Source organism: Pelobates fuscus, chromosome 4 (genome assembly GCF_036172605.1).
Source record: "Pelobates fuscus isolate aPelFus1 chromosome 4, aPelFus1.pri, whole genome shotgun sequence".
NCBI lineage: Eukaryota > Metazoa > Chordata > Amphibia > Anura > Pelobatidae > Pelobates > Pelobates fuscus.
In genome coordinates, this window is record NC_086320.1 from 227,072,305 (window position 1) to 227,079,411 (window position 7,107).

A 7,107-nucleotide genomic window follows, 5' to 3' on the forward strand; every position below is an offset into this window, starting at 1 on the left:
GGTCTAAATAGTGATAAACATACAAACACCCATACCTACATATTTATCAGCAGACAAATATCCCCCTTCTCAAAAGTAACCAAAGTAAAAATAAGACCAAACAAAAACTTTCACCAAAAGTATTAAGAGGGGAGGTTACAAGGGCAAAAATCAAAGCACCTGACCAGCATTCTACCTAGCAAGTCCTGCTGGGATTCCAGTGTTGCAAAACACTGTATTTCAATATCCCTCCCCTTCTTACAATTGGTTGTAAGTGCAGTGACGTAATCAAATCTTGTGAGGAGACGGATTCTAATCCCATCTCTTACTAGAAGTTATTGTATTACAAGATTACAATGTAAAATCAAAGTCCTTGAGTATGCCTATAACATCAACAACACGTTAGTAGATAATAGGCAATATCAATTAAAACTGGGCAGCACCACTATATAATAGAGACTCTTAGCATTTATGAATATTTAGGTAAATGATAGTGCACCAAAATAATCTAAATTATTTAATAACAACTCCAGAAGGAGTAATAACATACAAAGTATCCAAATTTACGAATTATTCTCAGTTATCTAAAATAGTAAAACAAGTATCAATAGTACATCACCTCTAGGAAATTCATTATAAACACAATATAAGAACAAAAGTGACTCAGTGAATGCACAGATAAAATAAGTGCAAAAATAATTAAAGTAACAGATATGATACTAATAAAACCTAATACATATAAAAAAGTATAAATAAATGAAGTTTTGGAACAGCAGGATACATATATGTACTCACAACACCCTCTGTGTCCCTCCTACCCCCCACAAAAAAAACTTTGGAGTGTTGCTCTATCCTGTAACTGCGGTCCACGAGTCCTGGATAAACTATGCCGGAGGTAGGACAAGGATAGGGGGGGGGGGGGGGAGAGAGCACAAACCCTCAGCTCCCTAATGCAAACTGCCAGGGAATTTGCCACAGCCAAACTTCCTGTATAGGAGGGAGGTTAGTGGCACAGACAAACCCTGTTAGTATCAAACCTCGCCGGGCTGGGGGGAGCACACCAATCTGCATGCCAGTATTCTCTCCACGCTTCTAGAACCGCGGCCAGAAACTTCAAAAAAGGCTGCGGTAAAATTTTAAGATGGCTCCTACTGGATAATAACTGACCTAAAGTCTACATGTTTTGTCCCAGAGAGGGATTTTCTGAAGACATTATTAAAACACAATTGTGTGTGGCTTGTTCGCATGAAAACAGGCAGCGGTGTTTGGTCATCGAGTTCATGGAATTCTTTTTAGACTCTGAAACTCCCGAACACCGCTGAATTTCCATGATCGCCTGTGTTCGGTTTTATAACACTTAGGAAGACACTTTTTGGTGGAAACGTTCCCACGAACAAGGGGAACAAGCTCCAGGGTTAGACTCTTGAATATGTTTGGTAATTTTGTCCGAACTAGATAGACCGCAAGCCCTGGTTCTCTGGAACTGTTTTGGGCATGGGACCATGCATGCGGTCGGTCAAATTATGACTTCCAGGAAATTCCTGAATCCCTGAACCTATCTGGGTGAATTTTGGATATGTTGGTCACCCAGATCAGGGCTATCAGGGGATGTAAAGTTTGGGGATTTGTGTGTTTAAAGGTATATTTCGGGTTTTGTAAAAATGAATGTATTCTGTCCGTGGAGATAATTGAGTTTAATATAGTGCTGACTCAATTATCTCCCAGGAACAGGGGGGAGGGGTTGACCTATTTTGTATGGGAGTGTCCTGGACCTGAGAACCTGTGTTTGTTTTTACTGTAGTCTACTCCCAGGTTTAGGGGGGAGTTCCCTTTGCATGGGGACCTGCAAATAAAGACAGTTGTGGCTGCCATTAAACAGATTTGTTTTATCCTTCATGAAGTCTAGGTTTTGGGGATTGCTATAATCACTATACTCCCTTGGATTTCAACACTTGCTCTTGTAAGAGCAGCCTGCTTTGCTCTCTGGATGAGGATAGGTCTACCCACTGGGTGGGTGGAGGGCAGCGAGACCCCAACCGAACTACGTCAGTTTGTGGGGTTTACAATGGTCATGGTGTCCGGTGTGGTGTTTATGGTACTCAAGGATTACTAGGAAGCAGCGATTGGTGGAGGTACCTGGTAGGGGTGCAAGGCGGTCCATCACAAAGGCCTCTCCAGATTTTGTGGACTACATCTCAACGGAAGCTTTGTCAGAATTATGACCGTAATATTTGTATGGGAGATGTAGTCCACAATATCCGGTGTGCCAAAACTTATCTACCTCTGCACTATATTATAAATACGGTGTGGCGGAACCAACCTCGCCACTGTGCACTGGAGAAGACTGGTTGCTCACCTGCTCCCTTTAGACTATGGCCCCTGTTCTTTTTCCCTGCAGAAAGGCTGGTTTGTGCCTTTCTGCGGACTGTTAAAGCCATGCTACCCCAGATAGCTATGCCATGGAGCCCAGCCGTATACTGAAAGACTGTATGAAAGACTTTGGCTCCATGGCGATTGAACTGTATGTATGTGATCTGAGCGCCATCCGGTAATAATGTGCGCTCAGATCTAAGCTATCTGGGGATAGGTAGAATGTCTGTATTTTATGTAATAAATGTAACCTTGTGTATTTTATGGTATTTTACTGTCTTTTTACTGCCATGTGTTTAATGGAGTTTTGCCTCTGTCCTTGGAGATAATTGGATTACTTCTCAATTATCTCCAGGATAGAAGACTCTGTGGAACTGGTTTTGGGCAGAAAAGCCATGCTTCATTCGGTCATAAAGGACTTCCATCTAACATTTTAACCCCTGAACCGATTGCCCTGATTTTTGAGTATGTGTTTATTTCCCGTATGCTGATTATGAAAATATGTTTTATGTTTGTGGCATGTATATTTTAGAAGTTATAAATATTGTGTAAAAACTGTATTCCTCTGCCTGTGATAATGAGATTACTCATTGTGTTCAGTAATGATATCACAGGCAGAGGGGAGGAATTTGTGTGGGAGTGTCTTTGTGTGTATTGTACGGATTGATTGGTTGTTCTTTAAAACCCTGTGGGCGGTACTGTTTGTGGATTGGGAATAAAAGAGACTGTATGTGCCAGTACAGGAGATTCTTCTTAACCCTCAAAATGAAGTGTCGTCTTGTTATTGGCAGAATTGGATTGTATGCTGACTGCCAGGAGTGTAACCCTTTCGTATGGTTTTCCTGTTCGGATATTTCCAGGGTTCATGTGTTTTCAGTTCGGGAGATTGGTGCTTACAGTAGCTGTTGGTGTATCTGGAAAGGGGAATATCGCCTAAACGGTTTTTAACCTCTTGTGTGCAAAACGGTCCGTTACATACTGTATTGTTCTTTATGTGTAGACCTTTTATATTTGCCTCCCGTCGTACCAAATTGCTTATATTTCACAGTAGAGCACATACCGGTTATCTACTAGTAGGACCCTGCATTCCATCACTCGTACGTTATCTAATAAATATCTATGGACAAGTTACTGAAATACAAAAGAACTAAGTAAAAGAACTAATAAAAAGAAAAGCTCATACACCAGATACAAAAACAGGCACATATTAAATGCCATATGTTGCAACCATTTAAATCTGCAACATTGCTATATTATGATATACAACTAAACGGTGCAACACAATTATCTTTACTCATATCCTTTCCAACTTGCTCACTTGAATTCCCTGCTAATCTTTCTGTCACGATGTATCTTGAAAATGATCTTGATAAAAAGGTGCTGTTCATCTCCGGTAAATGAACCAAGAAACGCAAGTTAACCTTTGAAACATCACAACTACCGAACAAATTGAATATCTTTCACCTCAGAAAATGCCTGTTTTGCTGTTAAATCCACTTAGAAAATATAAAATAAAAGTGAATCATAAGAGGCACTGAAAGGAAATATGCGTAGCTTTTTTTTTTCCTGCACCCCCAAATAAAATCACACCATTTGTGGATAAACTCCTAATGATCTCCTAAGTTGTGCTAAAATGCCACTTATTTTCTATATTGCTCCTTTACTGAAAGAATCAAGAAAGCTATATAGGAAAAGTCCAGCTACAATGTCTAATTATGCCCCTTGCTTAGGCAACAGTGGCTATATCTTGTTATTCCCAGTCTATGTGCAGGTTATATACTGAATTTTAACTCTAGCCCAATTGGTGATGTCACAGGGTAGACTGTTTTACCTTGATTGTACACTTACTTGTACATAATTTGCACATGTTTTGCTAATTCTTAGTAATGCGTAAGCACTGTTGCAGATTTCTTATTAGGCCTATGCAATGAACTCAAATGTAGGTCTCAACAAATTATTTATTTATAAAATATTTTACCAGGAAAGATACATTGAGATTTCTCTTGTTTTCAAGTATGTCCTGGGTCCACAAATCATTGCATTGATACAATAGGGTACAATAAAATACAAAAACAATATTTATACACAATATATACAAATATACAATACACAATATATACAAATTAACATAGAACAGGTAGTAAATTGTAATGGTATTTATTAATTAATGACTTTACATCATAAAGAAAGTATATTTAGTGTAATGCTTTGGAGGCACCACTAGGGAATCCTTAAGCCATGTGCTTCTGGCAGTGACCTCACAGGCCAGCCTATTTAGGAATACACTGAATAAAAACCAGATGTATGAGAAACTCTGTCTCTTTGCCTCTACCTGACTGAACCTAAGATGCAGTACCAGCTCTGACTTAACCCCAGCCAAAGGGCTGGGGCCTTGTAAGTAATATAAATCCATTGTAACATTTAGCAACTGTAATGGCCTTTTATATAACATTTAGCAACTGTAATAGCCTTTTGTAAGTAATATGTTGTAGTTTTGTATTGTATAATTACTGTGGTAAATTGACATTCTGCTAGCATCTGTTTATTTATTATAGTTATGTTAAATATACATTTAATATTACGTTTTGTGTATTTTCTATCCACATATTCGACAATAATACCATGAACTATAAAAATATTAATGTTGTTCTGTATTGCTTAATTATTATGTATTAAGAGATTAATATTCATATTTAACCCCTTAAGGACTGAGCCAAATGTACATGTTGTGAACAGAACAAAATGTAAACGAAACCTGGCATTTGCGCTATATGTCTTTCCAACCGTAATTCACCTCTTTCATATTAAATTCACCCCCCTTATTATATGTCATTTTATTCAGGGGAAAAGGGGCTTTCATTTAATATCAAATATTTAGCTATGAAACATAATTTAATATGAAACAAATGGGAGAAAATAAGAAATGTTATTTTTTTAGTTCTACATGACATTTTAACTGTCAATGTCATAATACTTTTTGCTTTTACTGCAATAAAATACACATATTTGTATTTAGCAAAGTCTCACGTGTAAAACAGTACCCCCTATGTACAGGTTTTATGGTGTTTTGGGAAGTTGCAGGGTCAAATATAGCGTGTTACAATTGAAATTCGCCCGATTGGTTATGTTGTCTTTGAGACTGTATAGTAGCCCAGGAAATAAATTTACACCCATAATGGCATACCATTTGCAATAGTAGAAAACCCAAGGTATTGCAAATGGGGTATGTCCAGTTTTTTTTAGTAGCCATTTGGTCACAAACACTGGCCAAAGTTAGCGTAAGTATTTGTTTGTGTGTGAAAAATGCAAAAAATGCCAATTTTGGCCAGTGTTTGTGACTAAGTGGCTACTAAAAAAGACTGGACATACCCCATTTGCAATACCTTGGGTTGTCTACTATTGAAAATAGTATGCCATCATAGGTGTAATTTTCATTCTTGGGCTACCATAGGGCTACAAAGGCAACGTAAGCAATCTGGCGAATTTTAATGTGAAAAAAACACAAGCCTTATATTTGACGCTGTAACTTTTGAAAACACCATAAAACCTGTACATGATGGGTGCTGTTTTACTCGGGAGACTTCGCTGAACACAAATATTTGTTTCAAAACAGTAAAAAGTATCACAGCCATAATATCGTCTGTGTAAGTGCTGTTTGTGCGTGAAAAATGCAAAAAACTTCACTTTTACTGGCGATATCATCGTTGTAATATATTTTACTGTTCTGAAACACTAATATTTGTGTTCAGCGAAGTCTCCCGAGTAAACCGGGACAGGTTTTATGGTGTCTTGGAAAGTTATAGGGTTAAATATAGTGCTAGCAAATTAAATTCCCTATACTTTCGGCGTGGGTTGTCAGGCAGGTCCCGCTAATTGTAATTAATTAGGATACCTAATTATGTAAAAATATTACATCAATATATGTGTGGAATTAATATATGTATATATATATACATGTGTGTGTGTGTATGTATATATATATGTATGTATGTGTGTATATATATATATATACAGAGGCGGCTCTAGACTTTATGAGGCCTTAGGCGAAACGCAAACATGAGGCCCCACTAACAAAAAAGTGTCACATATACACATTGACGCACTGTCTACCTGTGTATGTGCCTGAGAGTGTGTCTGACAGAGAGTATCCTTGTGTGTGCGAATGTATGTCTCTGTGAGCATGTTTGTGTTTTTGTCTGAGACCCTATGTGTATGGGGTAGCTGATGGTGAGAGGGAGCGGGGGGGTGATGGTGAGAGGGAGTGGAGGGTGATGGTGAAAGGGAGCGGGGGGTTGATGGTAATGTGAGAGGGAGCAGGGGGTGATAGTAATGTGAGAGTGAGAGGGGGTAATGTGAGAGTGAGGGGGTTAATGTGAGAGTGAGAGGGGGGTAATGTGAGAGTGAGGGGGGTTAATGTGAGAGTGAGGGGGGTTGATGTGAGAGTGAGGGGGTAATGTGAGAGTGAGAGTGAGAGGGGGTAATGTGAGAGTGAGAAGGGGGTGATGTGAGACGGAGGGGGTGATGGTGAGTGGGGGGAAGCTGAGGGTGGTGACGGAGGGTTATGCTGAGGGTGGTGATGCTGAGGGTGGTGATGCTGAGGGTGGTGGGGGGTAATGCTGAGGGTGGTGAGGGGTGATGCTGAGGGTGGTGATGTCGAGGGTGGTGGGGGTGAGGCTGAGGGGGGTGATGCTGAGGGGGGTGAGGGGGGTGATGCTGAAGGTGGTGGGGGGAGTGATGCTGAGGGGTGGTGAAGCTGAG